Genomic DNA, 16733 nt, shown 5'->3' with positions numbered 1-16733 from the left:
GAAGTTTTTTGGAGGAAAAATATATTTACATACTTGAATCAAAATTACCGAATAGAAGACTTGGAATATTATAGTTTCCATGTTGATTTGATTGTTTGTTTTACTTTTCCTAATCTATGACATTGCCTTTATTTTTAGTTTTGCCAAAATAAATAATTTGGATTATTGTCCTTTCCCTTTTGGTTACGATCATTTATAATTTTTTGAATAATAGTTATTTGTAAGTTTGGTAACTTTTTAATTTAAGGTGGCATGTTAGAATTTTTTTTAATCAGTCAGCTTTAGGAAATACTGCTATTTGATAGCTTGAACTTGGTAAGTATATAATCAATGCGGGTTGAATGCCTTACCAAATTATGAGCCTATAGAAGTCCCATTTTTTACTTTTTTGTAAACTCATTGGTAACCCCGTCTTGGCATATTTTCTACCACCTATTACCATATTGAATTCTCTATCTTTACTAATTTCTGTATTAAAAGGCCTTCAGCCTTTTCCATAACTAACTACTAATCTTGGTATAACAAGGAATTCTGATTCCTAGGATCCTCTCACTTCATCTTTAAGCAATTCTAATCTAACTTGTATTCACTTTCATTTAATTTCTTGCAACCTAATACCTAAGTGGTTGGTTTTACCACCTAATGGCCGGTTTATTATTTATTGCTTTTGCTATATGGCTAGTTGTACCACCTAAGCTAACATCTTTCATTGTTGATTTTACCGCCTAATTAACTTTCTTCATTTTTACCTTCTTAAAACTTTGATTGTCTAGATAATAAAACAAGTGATTAAAATCAAGTGATTGCCAATTTCTAAGTCCTTATGGGATTGACACCTATTATTCCTATACTCAATCAACGAACTGTGCACTTGCGAAAATAGGATAATAAGGTTTTAAAATTTTTGATGTAGGAAAAAGCCATACCATATGACATATACTTGTATAATAAAATGATGTTCAATTCCATATATCGAAGGTTATTGAGTTGGTTATTCCCACATTCTACTAAGTGGATGTCCCATATTTCTGCCATGTGTACATATTCCCCTAATTTATTTGGTTAGATTTAAATTATTTTATTTTTGTTAACAACAACTAATCCTATACTATTCCATGTTTAGGTGTAGTATTTCTATTAACAATGGTTAATCATTTACCTTGTTGGGGGTAAGCGGGGAAAGATTGTAAGTTGTAGACCCGGGTTCAAGACCCTGGTAAAAAAATCCCATTTTATTATTCTTAATTTCCGTTCTTTTCTTTTTAATGTCCCTCCACTCTTCACTTTGCTATTCTTAATTTTCATTCTTAATTACTCGTATCACATATATTTGTATAATAAAATGATGTCCAATTCCCTATATTGTAGGTTATTGAGTTGGTTATTCCTATGTTCTGCTAAGTGAATGTCCCATATTTCTGTCATGTGTACATATTGTAACGACCCCACCTCTCCTTCAGGCGTACGCAAGGGTTTGACGGACCGCCTACCCAACTCTCATCAGGATTCACTACATTCACTATAATAAATTCTCAAAATAACCATTCAAGTCTCCAAAATAATATTTGAGTTCTATAATTCAATCAAAATTCAAACTTAATTACAACTCAAAAGTGAAATGTAAGATACACTACCAAATATCAATATACATTCTGTCTGTCAAAACTACATGTGCAAGAGGATCATTACACGCTGGTTCAAGCTTATCTTCTTCGGATCTCAACTTGTGTAAGGAAAACAAACTAATGAGATGAGCTAGAAGCCCAGTGAGGTTCCCAACCAAGCATTCAAGCAGTTAAATCACGGACATATTACATTTAACAACAACCATTCAAGGAAAAACATTTGGAGCATTTAAGTAACAATAGCACACTTAGTAAAAGGATACGTGCTCATTGGGAGCTATTTATTCATTCATTCAGTCATTCTCCGTCCGTCTCTTTCCTATAACTTCCAACATTTGAAAACATTTGAAAATGAAAACTCCCACAGTGATCATTTCATTCAATCAGTCATTCAGTTATTGCATTGCATTCACTATCTAGTACTCCACCCGACTTTGTGGTCATACTCGAGTATATCAAAATAGTGGCTTAGGGTCACTAGCCTCCCATCCGAGTCCACTTCTAGCTCGAGTCGACAAAGGGTAAGGGCCCAATTCAGCAATGCGACACACTAGACATGGCTTACATTCATGCACTAGTAACATTCAATCATTTGATCATTGAAAATTTACATTCACTTAGGTTGAGTGCGATAAAGTATACACTCATCCATTTAAAAGACATTTAACAGTCATTGGAAGGCAATTAACAATTGAACAAACAATCACACCAAGTACTACCACTACATAGTCATTTAATGCACAAAACATGCAAGGAACACTCACCACTTGACCTCAATGTTTCCATTTAAGTCCCTGATTTGTCTTCTCAAGTCCTATGGTCATATAAACTATCAAGATTCTATCCATTTAAAGCCATGATAAATGAGAAAATATGAGCTCAAAGCTTCACTTAACAAACACACAAAATTGCAGGTTTAACCCTAATATAGCTTCTGAAAGGGCCACAGTTTCTTGTTCAAATCAAATTCAAATCAAGGTAAAACCACATGTATGATATGTCTATGTTTCAAGTATAATATGGAGCAAGAACATTCGATTATAGCCAAGAATTTTGAAGACAATAGGACAAGATTTTCGAGGCACAAAACTGAAAATTTCGAGCAAGAAAAACATATTGGAGAAAACTCATTTTCCTTCTCTTGTCTCTTTGTTTTGACTCAAATCTGACATACAGGTGAAGATTTAGATTTAACAAAGTATCTTGAGCAAAACCTTGCCAAAATTATCATAAAATTCTGGAAATTGAAGCTGGAAAATGGCCCTTTTCTGGACAGCCAACTCTAATAGAAATTATAGCAAGTTTTCCCCAAATTTTCCAACAAAACTTCCAACTTGCAACTTTATTTTCTTGGCGAAACCACTATCAATCAAGATATTATGTCATGACATATATGAACCAATTTCTTAGCAAACAAACCCATCAAAATTTCACATATTCAAAACTCTAAACTAAACTAACTAGATTATGCACTAAAGCTGGAGATGGTAACATAACCTTGACAAATCATGAAATCTTCCATAAAAGTCATGCCTTTACCTTATAGAGTGTCATCCATCAAGTAGATGCAAGGACAAGTGAAAAAAGATAAGGTTGCTATCAAGTTTACCTCTTAAATCCCACAAAACAAGGCTGGAAATTCAGAACATAACCTGGAAATCATGAAATCCACCATACAAGTCCTTGCTTTAGCTTCTATAGCATCATATATCAAATAAACTCAAAGATAAGGGAAGATTTTTACGGCGGCATGGGAGATGGTGGCTGAGGATGTTCACAGGGCGGTCGTGAGCTTCTTTTGTGGAGCGATATTGCCAAGAAGTGTCACTGCTACAGTCATCGTGTTACTCCCCAAGGTACAGTGTCCACAGGATTTTACCCAGTACCGACCGATAAGTTTGTGCAACTTTGTCAACAACGTCATTTCCAAAATTTTATCCTCCCTTTTGGCTATAGTTTTGCCTCGTATTGTCTCCCCGTAGCAGAGTGGTTTTGTGCCTGGACGGCAGATGGCGGATAACTTTCTTCTTGCTCAAGAGTTGTTGAGTGACATTAAGAAACCCAATCGGGGCGGAAATGTGATGCTCAAATTGGACATGATGAAAGCTGACAAGGGTTTATTTTACGTATTTTTAGTGTGTTTTATTAGTTAATTTTGGTTTGATTATTTAGTTTTATAATTAAAATAACTAAGGTTTTGGTAAAAATCTACATTTTATGCAAAAATGGCTAAACATTGCATTTTATGGATTTTTATGGTAAAAACTTCATATTTTGTAGGTTTAATGATTCAATCATCAAATGAAGTGCATTGAGAATATATTTGGATTATTGATGATGGATTAAAGTTGTGAAAATAAAATATGAAGTGTAAAAGGAAGAAATGCAATTTGAGGACAAAAAATCAAGAAAAGTCAGCTTTGACAACTCAGACATATTTTCGTATTTTGACTATATCAGGAGCTACAATGATCGGATCAAGGTGATCTTGGTACCATTTTGAAGCTAAGAGATATATCTGCATTTGGTATGAAGACATCAAAGTCCAATTCAGCCGTTTTCCTGGTCAAAAGGTCGAAACACAGAAACTTATCTGGATGGTCGAAAGCTGAAACCCAGAATTGACCAGTCTATGGTATTTTGACCATATCTCCGTCCACCGATCTCCAAATTAGATGATTCTTGAAGCATTGGAACTCTAATTCAAAGGGCTACAACTTTTGTGTTTTGCACAAAAGCCAGTTCAGCCTTCATCATGGAGAAAAATGCAGTTGAAGTGAGGTCAAAAGTAAAAACGTGTATGGCAGCCGAATTTCTGTAATTTGCTCAGCCATTTTTCTCATCTTCACACTACTTTCCAGCTAGAGTTGGAGAGAAACGTAGGCTGCACATGCTTCAGAAGACATAAGGAAGAGATATAGCCAAGGTTCCAAGTCAAAAGCCATTATTTTTGACTCCCTTAACAAATTCAGATTTGGAGAATCAAAGTGGAGAGTCATAGCAGAAATTTTTGACTGGTAAGGGGAGGACTTTGCATCAGCTTATTATATGCAGAGACATTTGGAGATGAAGGAGGAATGATACGGGAGAAGCTTGGAGTCTGCAAAAATGTAGCTTTTCCATTCTCTTATTGTTAGATTAGTTTAGTATAGAGTAGTAGTTCATCCTTCTTGTTTATTAGCTAGGCAAAGATGAAGAAGGAGATGAAGAAGGCAAGGAAAGAGCTCATGTGACAAGGGTTATTTTTCCTTTCCAACTCTTTATCTTTTGTATTTGATTCCAAGTTTAGCTAATATATAAGTTCTGGATTTTGTGTTTAATATGTTTAGTTAAAGTTTATGCCTAGAGTTATGGTTGAACTTGTTATATTTTGTTAATGATGTTTATTTGGTTATTTGGTCATATTATTTTGAGCAAGCTATTTATCACTTTTGGTTATCTAATCATGATTAACTGGCCATTAATTATGATAATCTTAAGGTGTTAAGTTTGCAATGAAAATTGGAATTTAACACTAGTTCAAAGAAGTGATAAGCCTAGGGAGTACACTCACGAAAGTAGAGGTGCACCTATGCGGCTTAAGTGACTTGTTTCATGTAATTTCATAGAAGAAATGAACTTGTAGTTAATTTCATAACCACGAGAGTAGGTATGATTTAATTACAAGTATAGTTGATTCACTACGAAAGTAGGTTTCACATACATTAGGCAATTACGCCATAACTAATCAAGATAATAGCATTCACTTAACCGATAATCTCATTTGCAAGAGTAGTAAGGAATTCCATATCTCTAGGAGCTTTCTGGTGTTATTTTCTTAAATTTTATATTTGTGGTAGTCTAAATAATAAAGGAGTTTGAAAACATCGGTAATTGCATTCTTCCCTGTGGGATCGACCCGATATATACCCTAAACTACTAGTTGATCTGTATACTTGCAGTGAACGGGTGTAATTCGGTATTTTTTAGCTTGCACGTATGTAAAATACCCGTCAAGTTTTTGGCGCCGTTGCCGGGGAAGATTTGGCAATATCGGTGTGAAGAGCAACTTTATTAGTTTAGACATATTATTAGTTATATTGTGAATGTTATTTTCTGTTATTTTAGTATTTTATATGTGTATGTGTTTTATCACCTATTCTTTTTACTAATTTTGCTCTTAAGTTGTTTAAAAGCAATTTTAGGTAATGAGAAGGGTAGGTCAATTTGGAGGACAATGCTTGAGAAATGGAAGATTGACAATGGATGGTTATCAAGTGCAAAGCTCCTTCAACAGAGGTAACCAAGAATTTACTGAAGGTATGTCTTTTGAAGATGGTTTAAGGTGCTTAAAGGCAAAATTTGATGTAATTAAGTTACAAGTTCAAATGGACACCATGATGCATGAAATTGAGCAGAGAAGGAATGTTAATGCTTTTAATTCTTATCATGTGATTTGTGACTTGTGTGGAGGTTATCATGCTACTAATACATGTATGCAAGCACAAAATGTGGATTATTATGATGAATTAGAGCATTACAATCCTTGTTTTGATCGATATAGTGCTAATGCTTATGGTTGGGATAATCATGGTACTTATAGTGATTCTTCATATTTTTATAATTACCAACCTGAATGTGTCCAATATGAATCAAAACCATCTTGGGAGTTAGCTATAGAAAAATTAGCTAATGTGACTTCCGACCGTTTTGATAGGATTGAGAAAAGAATAGATGAATTAACTTCTCACTTTGGCAGAATAAATGAGCAATTGAGTGTATTGTGTGAAGTTATTTCTTCTAATAATTTGCAAAATGATCCTAGCATGAATGGTGGAAATGTTGTATGTGAAAATGGATTGCATTTGGATGAAAATGATGAATCTCAATTATATTTCAATGAGCAAATATCCATTTCACATGATAATACCTTTGAAACTAACTTTGAGCCTCAAGAGGTGAGTTTTAATGACTCATTTTTCACCCCTCTTGAGGAGTGCATTGAAAGTATAGGTTCTAAGGGTATTGCTGCCCAAGATACTCTCATGACATTTCCATTGGTAAGTTCTCAAGTGGTGCATATTCAAGGTAATATTTATGAAACACTTGGGATAGGTAAGTCAATTCCATTTCTCACATCATTAGATCATGTGACTTTTGCTATAAAGTCACCATGTAATGATCCACCACGACAAAAAATGGTGGATTATTCGTTAACTAAGCCTCCTTGAAAAATGAGGTTCAATAGTCGAGCCAACGACTATAAATAAAAGCGCTTATTGGGAGGCAACCCAATGTTTTGGCTATTTATGTTATTTTGGTGTGATTTTATGTTTAAAGTATGTGTTTGAGTTATTTCGTTATTTTTCATTTATAGGTATTGGAAATGAAAGCAAAAGTGACCAAATGAGGTGAAAAAGGCGAAGTTTGATCAAGGAACTCAACCCCTCGATTTGAGTAATTGTTGTTTTTGATTTGTTAGAAGGGGTTAAAATGCATGTTTTGATCATTTTACATGTGCATGCATTGAGTATTTTAGCAAACAAATGATCTATGATGCATTTTGGGAAATTGGGGTATTATTTGTAAATTTTCAAAAGTTGAATTTCTGCTAAAATTCGCAGCAGAAAACGCGTTTCTCAAGAAAACGCGCCTCTGAGTCGCGTGTTCACAGAATCGCGTTTTCGATTCTGCACCTGCAGAACAGAAAACGCGCCTTCAAAACGCGACTTCAAGTCGCGTTTTGATGGAAGTCGCGTTTTGTTGCCTGGATCAAAGATGAAAACGCGCCATTGAAAACGCGACTTCAAGTCGCGTTTACTCACAGAACCGCGTTTTCAATACTGCAACTTTTGGGAAGAAACGCGCCTACAAAACGCGATCTGAAGGCGCGTTTCTACTCGCGTTTCTGAGCATTTTTTTAAAAAAATGCAGCTTCCTTGATTCTCTTTTTCTTCTTTTCCTCATATATTTTCTTGTACCTTCAGTTGCTTATTGTGTATTTTCTATAGGTACATCACCACCACAAAGGCTTAGGAATTACGGATCGCCGTTATATGTTTATTAAGCCTTTGTTATCACTTTTGTTTCTCATTTTCCATTTTTAGGTTATATCACTAATGGTTACCAAATGGAACTCATGAAGCGATGAAGACAAGCGAACAACATACCTTGAAGCTTCATATTCAATCACAACAATAGGGGAGTATTATTTTATTTTTATTTTTTCTTGATTTTCCTTCTTACACATTGAGGACAATGTGTATGTTAAGTGTGGGGGGAGAATTGAGATTATATACATTGTATGTGATTGAATTATTAGTTGCAAATATTGGACTTGTGTTAAAATTCAAAATTTTTCTAAAATCTTGTCCAAAATTGCAAACTTGCCCCAAAAAGTTTCATATTTTTTCGATTTTATCCAAGGGGTACCAAGTTCCATACCATTAGTAGTTCAAATTCCTCCTACATTTGAGATAAATATATGTGATTTGGAAACTTCTTTTCTCATTTAACTTGGAAATGACTATTATGTGATTATAATTTTTGCATTTGTAGGAAAGTATATCTTTTAAAGTGGAGAAAATTATACCTATATTTTTTTTGCATATTTGATGAAATTTCTTCTCTTTATTGGATTTTATAAGTTAAGTGATAAATATGGTCAATAAGTGCAATACTCTTCTCATGATTATTCTTTTGAGGAATTTATTATTATCTTTGCTGTAAAAAGAAAAAAAATGAAAAAAAAGAAGAAAAAAAAAAGATCTATTCTACTCCAATGATTCTTGTACTTAGTAACCGGGAGTCTTCATCTACAAATGTCGACTTTCGCGTAAAACGGTACTTGAATTAAGAGTATGCAAAGCAACTTGAGTATGTGAAGTGTTGAGTAACCGGTGATCTTCATCTAAAAATGTCGATCCTCGCGTCAAAAGGCATTCTCACGTCTTAAGTAATATTTAGATATGTAATATTAATAAATATCTTTTTAAACAGAATTAAAAGATGATCATGAGTTTAGGAAGCATTATTATTGACCATATGAGTTACTTACTTGTAAGATTGGGTAAGGATGAAAAATTGATTTGAATTTGTTATAATGACGGTATAATTGGCTCTCCTTTACTTGATATTATGAGTACTTGAATTTAATTGAATAATTGAATAATGGTTATTTACTCTATTTTGAGGAAATGAAGTTGAAATGCTACATATATTTATTTTCAAATTTTGGATCATTGTTGGTTTGTATTTTTATTGCTTGAGGACAAGCAATGGTTCAAGTGTGGGGGTATTTGACAAGGGTTTATTTTACGTATTTTTAGTGTGTTTTATTAGTTAATTTTGGTTTGATTATTTAGTTTTATAATTAAAATAACTAAGGTTTTGGTAAAAATCTACATTTTATGCAAAAATGGCTAAACATTGCATTTTATGGATTTTTATGGTAAAAACTTCATATTTTGTAGGTTTAATGATTCAATCATCAAATGAAGTGCATTGAGAATATATTTGGATTATTGATGATGGATTAAAGTTGTGAAAATAAAATATGAAGTGTAAAAGGAAGAAATGCAATTTGAGGACAAAAAATCAAGAAAAGTCAGCTTTGACAACTCAGACATATTTTCGTATTTTGACTATATCAGGAGCTACAATGATCGGATCAAGGTGATCTTGGTACCATTTTGAAGCTAAGAGATATATCTGCATTTGGTATGAAGACATCAAAGTCCAATTCAGCCGTTTTCCTGGTCAAAAGGTCGAAACACAGAAACTTATCTGGATGGTCGAAAGCTGAAACCCAGAATTGACCAGTCTATGGTATTTTGACCATATCTCCGTCCACCGATCTCCAAATTAGATGATTCTTGAAGCATTGGAACTCTAATTCAAAGGGCTACAACTTTTGTGTTTTGCACAAAAGCCAGTTCAGCCTTCATCATGGAGAAAAATGCAGTTGAAGTGAGGTCAAAAGTAAAAACGTGTATGGCAGCCGAATTTCTGTAATTTGCTCAGCCATTTTTCTCATCTTCACACTACTTTCCAGCTAGAGTTGGAGAGAAACGTAGGCTGCACATGCTTCAGAAGACATAAGGAAGAGATATAGCCAAGGTTCCAAGTCAAAAGCCATTATTTTTGACTCCCTTAACAAATTCAGATTTGGAGAATCAAAGTGGAGAGTCATAGCAGAAATTTTTGACTGGTAAGGGGAGGACTTTGCATCAGCTTATTATATGCAGAGACATTTGGAGATGAAGGAGGAATGATACGGGAGAAGCTTGGAGTCTGCAAAAATGTAGCTTTTCCATTCTCTTATTGTTAGATTAGTTTAGTATAGAGTAGTAGTTCATCCTTCTTGTTTATTAGCTAGGCAAAGATGAAGAAGGAGATGAAGAAGGCAAGGAAAGAGCTCATGTGACAAGGGTTATTTTTCCTTTCCAACTCTTTATCTTTTGTATTTGATTCCAAGTTTAGCTAATATATAAGTTCTGGATTTTGTGTTTAATATGTTTAGTTAAAGTTTATGCCTAGAGTTATGGTTGAACTTGTTATATTTTGTTAATGATGTTTATTTGGTTATTTGGTCATATTATTTTGAGCAAGCTATTTATCACTTTTGGTTATCTAATCATGATTAACTGGCCATTAATTATGATAATCTTAAGGTGTTAAGTTTGCAATGAAAATTGGAATTTAACACTAGTTCAAAGAAGTGATAAGCCTAGGGAGTACACTCACGAAAGTAGAGGTGCACCTATGCGGCTTAAGTGACTTGTTTCATGTAATTTCATAGAAGAAATGAACTTGTAGTTAATTTCATAACCACGAGAGTAGGTATGATTTAATTACAAGTATAGTTGATTCACTACGAAAGTAGGTTTCACATACATTAGGAAATTACGCCATAACTAATCAAGATAATAGCATTCACTTAACCGATAATCTCATTTGCAAGAGTAGTAAGGAATTCCATATCTCTAGGAGCTTTCTGGTGTTATTTTCTTAAATTTTATATTTGTGGTAGTCTAAATAATAAAGGAGTTTGAAAACATCGGTAATTGCATTCTTCCCTGTGGGATCGACCCGATATATACCCTAAACTACTAGTTGATCTGTATACTTGCAGTGAACGGGTGTAATTCGGTATTTTTTAGCTTGCACGTATGTAAAATACCCGTCAAAAGCTTACGACAGGGTTTCCTGGATTTTCTTGATACAAGTACTGCGGTGTTTTGGGTTTAGCAAGGTGTGGATTGACATGGTTTGGCAATTGATTTCTAATGTCTGGTTTTCGGTTATCGTGAATGGCTTGCCGCACGGGTTCTTTAAGTCCACACGAGGGTTGCGGCAAGGAGATCCAATCTCACCGGCCTTGTTTGTGATTGGAGCAAAGGTTCTCTCTCGGTCTTTAAATGCGTTGGCGGAGCACCGTAGCTTCCGACCATTCAAAGTCCCCAGAGGCTGCCCTCTGGTGACTCATTTGGCGTATGCTGATGACGTTGTGATCTTCACGAGCGGCCTCAAGGCTTCGGTCAAGTTGGTCAAAGGGGTTGTCGATGGATATTGTGGGGTGTCGGGGCAGAAGGTTAATTGTCAGAAGAGTTATTTTTTGATGCACCCAACTTTACCCCCGCAATGCCGTGCAATGATTGGAGTGGTGATGGGTTTCTCATACAAAACATTCCCGTACAAATACCTTGGCTGCCCTCTATTTATTGAATGGCATAGAACGAGTTTGTAGACAAATAAAATTTATTTAATTTATTTTAGTCAAGATTTATTTAAACTAAATCGATCTTGATTAAATTAAATTAAATTATAGAAGTCCATCATGTTTTGGACTGGCAAATCGGGCCAATATTATATGGGTTATTAAATCAAATTAAATCCGTAATGTCCATTTAAGTTGGAGTGAATTAATTGATTTATTAATTCACAATGGACTATCTGGGTTGGCCCAATATTTAAGCCCAAGTTAAATGGATTTCTTGGGTAACAAGTGATCCAAAATGCAGGAAGATTCTGAGGGTTTTCTTGAAGACCTAGCCTGCATATTTTGGCTATAAATAGAGGTCTTCCCTCAAGGCAAAGATATAGAAAAATCACTAACATTCGGAGAAACTCTGTCAAATTCCCTCAAGAGCTTTCTTCCTCAAATCCAAGTCCAAATCAAGTCAAACAAATCCTCCTGCTATCGGTGTTGAAGACTCGAAGTTCCAAGTGTTTGGCGCCATCATCAAATCAATCGTTTTCTACGCCGAAATTGTAGGAAACACCCTTTCGATTGGAGAACAAGTCTTTTCGGCCCTTCAATTGAAGTTATTCGAAGAAAAGAATCAGGGGATTAATTTCTTTGATTCAAGAACTTTCAGAGATTGTAACCCGCTTATTATTTGATTTAATAAATTTGATATTTGTGCCAGTTTTCTTGTCTTTTATTTTAGGCAACAAAATTTGTGCTTACAAATTTCTGGCACGCCCGGTGGGACAATCTCTGCCTCTCATCTCTTTTCTTCCAACAACTTACCAGTCTCAAAATTCGATGGAGTTCAAGAAGGTGAACTTTTCTCTTGAAGGCTTAGTTGCTGATGTCTCAACCACTCAAGGGACGCAGTATACTGCACCTCTGACAAGGAGTAAGGCCAAGAAGTTAGCAGAGAAGGCTAAGGCGAACGTTGTGACTGAAGAAGCAAATCTCGAGATGCTTCCTAACAAGAAAGGAGCCCATCATGAATCTATTGGTAGCCCAAGTGATTCGGCTGCCTCTGTGGTGATGCCCGTCATGATGACCAATACCACAACTGTGGAAGACCAGATCTCGAATCTAGCCAAAATTGTCGAAGGGCTGGTAGTGCATGCGCAAAGTCAAGATGCCAAGATAGTCAAGTTAATGGATATGGTGAAAAATATAGGCGAAAATAGCCTTAGTATGTCCAAGCAGAAATTCAAAATGCAAGATGAAGGGGACTCGTCATCAAGGGAGAAGGAAAAAGAGGAAGTGAAGTCACAAGCCGCGAAGGAATTTTCAATTTCCCCTGATGGCACCATTCATGTTGACAATCTAAAGGAATTTATCGAAGGCACAATCAAGGATAAGATTGGTGGAAGCGCCAATCCATACAGCGGTTACACTAAACCTTACACTGCTAGAGTGGAAGGTTTGAAGATGCCCGTAGGATATCAACCTCCAAAATTTCAACAATTTGATGGCAAGGGCAACCCTAAGCAACATGTAGCACACTTCGTGGAAACTTGTAACAATGCGGGCACTGATGGTGACTTGCTCGTTAAGCAGTTTGTTCGTTCGCTGAAGGGTAATGCCTTTGATTGGTACACGGATCTGGAGTCTGGAACCATTGACAGTTGGGAGCAGCTAGAGCATGAATTCCTTAGTCGCTTCTATAGCACAAAGAGAACTGTCAGCATGACTGAACTCTCTAATACACGTCAATGGAAGAGTGAACCTGTCATTGATTTTATCGACCGTTGGAGGAATCTAAGCTTAAATTGCAAAGATCGAATTTCTGAATCTTCCGCGATCGAGATGTGCATTCAAGGTATGCACTGGGGACTCAGATACATCTTACAAGGTGTACAACCAGAAACATTTGATGAATTGTCCACAAAAGCCCATAAGTTGGAGATTAATCTTGATGGACAAGAACCGCCAGTTCCTGACCCTTACAAGGCCAAAGAGAGACAAGAAGCGAGGAAAGGGGGCAAGCCACCATTTAAAAATGAAAAGAAGGAGGCTATGGCTACAAGTGTAACGCCCTTTAAGGTTGTTCCCAAAACTGCCAGGAGAGAAGACAGCAAAATCAATGCACATCAAGAACAAGGAAAGAGGAAACCAACTCTCAAGGAGATGCAGGATAAGGAGTACTCTTTCCTTGATTCTGATGTCCCTGGTATGTTTGACGATCTGTTAAGTATAAACTTGATCACGCTTCCTGAGATGAAGCGACCTGATGAGGCCAGGAACACTGACGATCCAAATTACTGTAAGTATCACCGATTGGTCGGGCATCCTATTCAAAAATGCTTTGTCTTCAAAGACAAAGTAATGGAGTTGGCAAGACAGGGAAAAATTCTCCTTGAAGAAGACAAGGCGAGTGTGAATCAAACGTCCATTGGTTCCCTGCAGTCCATGGAGGATAAAAGGGTCATGGTGCCTGTATCGCCAATAATTCAATTTGGATCACTTGATCCTATAGAAATCAAACAAGAAGGTGCTCCTTCAACTCTTCAGGAACATGTATATGAAGATGAAAAGGCGCTACAGTCTGATGTGGATGATGAAGGATGGATTCTAGTCACGCGAAGAAGGAGGCGGAAGTCTTGTCCATCTAGTAGGGCGAGCAAGGTCTTAACAAGAAGTATGGTGATTTGGAAGGGGAAAGAGAAAGACGTAAAGAAAACTAATGATTGTCATAATCTTCAAGGAGGCCGAATCTTCAAGCAAAAGTCGCGAACTCCTATCACTTTAAAAGAATTTTTGCCAAAGGAATTCTTTGATGTTGATGTGGTCGCAAGTCACACAACGCGAGTAGATCATATCGAGGAACAAAAAGATAATACTTGCGAATCTCTCTGTGAGATGGCCCGTGCGTCCACCGGCAATGAAGAAGGTCGTGTGCCTACCAGCAATGAAGAGGTGAACGTCACAAGTATCACTTTTACTAGTGAAGACTTGTTGCTTGGGTCAACACCGCATAACCGTCCTTTGTTTGTGACTGGTTATGCAAAGGAGCAAAAAGTGAATAGAATGTTGATAGATGGAGGTTCCGCAGTCAATATTCTCCCTTTAAAAACTCTGAAGGAGCTTGGTATCCCGGTTGATGAACTCTCCAATAGCCGACTGATGATTCAAGGCTTCAATCAAGGAGGGCAAAGAGCTCTTGGGTCACTAAATTTGGAGATAGTCATTGATGACATGACGTCCAGAGCACTATTGTATATGATAGATGCTAAAACAACATACAATGTATTGTTGGGAAGGCCCTGGATTCATGAAAATGGAGTTATACCTTCAACTCTTCATCAATGCTTCAAGTACTGTCAAAATGGGGTGGCAAGAAGTGTGAAAGCTGATGATAATCCTTTCACTGAGGCGGAAGCATATATCGCCGATGCCAAATTTTACATCAAAAGGCACATGGCGAAGGATAAAACTGAACAACCTCTATTTGGGGATAAAATCCAGAACCCCGAATCTCCAAATGCAAAAGGGGAGAAAGTGATGACTTCGAAATCAAAAGAGGAAATTCATGAAGAAACTGATGTTTCATTGCCAAACAATGAATCAGTTGTCTTTCGCTGCCCTCCCAAATCAAGAATAGAACAGGGACAGTCACCTGCAATTCAGCATGAAACTCTAAAAGATTTGACTCTTCCGGTAGCTCATCTTGATATAAAAAAGGCGTCATCTTCTCAACTTAAAAGGTCTAACTTTTTAAGCAAAGAATCTGAAGTTGAACAAGACACCATACCAAAGTCAAGAACTAAAGAAGGTTTTGATCCTATCGCTTATAAGCTTCTCGCTAAGGCTGGATACGATCTCAAAGAATCTGCGGTGTTAAATGTTTCATCCCGTCAATCTACCAGTGACATGATTCATGGGTTGAATCCTACCCAAAAGATGTTGAAGGAAAAGGGATACGCCATTGAAAATCCCAAATTTGGCCTTGGCTACTCCTCTCCTACACCAATCCGCATCAAGATCAATAGAGTTAGTAGCCAATATATTGCTATAGAGGATGAGTCTTCTCAAATAGTTGGTAAATTTCAAGCTTTTCATGAAAAGGAGAATAAAACTCCACGGGTATCTGTTTTTAAGAGATTAGGACCACAAAGAAGACAAAAGCCTCAAAACTCTCATAAGAGTAAAGGAAAAATGGCAAAGTCATTGCAAAATCTTGAAAAACCTTCTAATGGTTCTCATAAATTTGGTAGTAGCATTCCTTCGAGAATGAGAAGATGCACAGATCTTGTAATAAAGTGTGGGACTGAATTGAGGGTCAGGGAGCATACCGTGGTGTACACAAGACCAAAAGAGGATGATGAAGAGAGTGTTGCTTCATGCAATCATATAACTATAATTGACGGTGACTCGCCTGAAGAAGAAGAAGATGCTGAAGAGGCTCCACCTGAATTGGAGGAAGGTGTTAAGGCCACTGTGGATGATCTAAAGGAGGTCAATCTTGGTACTTCAGAGAACCCACGTCCAATATATGTAAGTGCTTCATTGAGTCCTGACGAAGAGAAGGCATATATTGAACTCTTGTGGGAGTATCAAGATATTTTTGCATGGACTTATAAAGAAATGCCGGATTTAAACCCAAAAGTGGCCGTCCACCATTTGGCTGTTAAAAAGGGAGTTCGACCTGTGAAGCAAGCACAACGGCGATTTAGACCCGATTTGATTCCGTTGATCGAAATTGAAGTCAATAAACTCATTGAAGCCGGGTTTATTCGTGAAGTTAAATATCCCACATGGATTTCGAGTATCGTGCCTGTGCGAAAGAAGAATGGACAAATCCGCATTTGTGTCGATTTCAGGGATGTTAACAATGCTTGTCCCAAAGATGACTTCCCTTTACCAATCACTGAACTCATGATTGATGCAACTACTGGGCATGAAGTTCAGTCGTTTATGGATGGCTCTTCTGGATATAATCAAATTCGATTGGCACCGGAGGATGAGGAGCTCACTGCATTTCGTACTCCTAAGGGTATTTATTGTTATAAAGTGATGCCCTTTGGTCTCAAAAATGCTGGTGCCACATATCAAAGAGCAATGCAAAGTATCTTTGACGACATGCTTCATAAGAATATCGAGTGTTATGTGGATGATTTAGTTGTGAAATCAAAGAAAAGAAATAATCACTTGGAGGATTTGAGACAAGTTTTCGATCGGTTGAGAAGGTATCAACTCAAAATGAACCCTCTCAAGTGTGCATTTGGAGTCACGTCGGGGAAATTTCTTGGTTTTGTGGTTCGCCATCGAGGCATTGAAATTGATCAGGCCAAAATTGATGCTATATTGAGGATGCCTGAACCTCGTGACATTCATGAATTGAAAAGTCTTCAAGGGCGATTAGCTTATCTGCGGAGATTTATCTC

This window comes from Coffea eugenioides, chromosome 7, assembly GCF_003713205.1.
Source record: "Coffea eugenioides isolate CCC68of chromosome 7, Ceug_1.0, whole genome shotgun sequence".
Classification (NCBI taxonomy): Eukaryota; Viridiplantae; Streptophyta; class Magnoliopsida; order Gentianales; family Rubiaceae; genus Coffea; species Coffea eugenioides.
Note: the sequence above shows the minus strand (reverse complement) of the source record.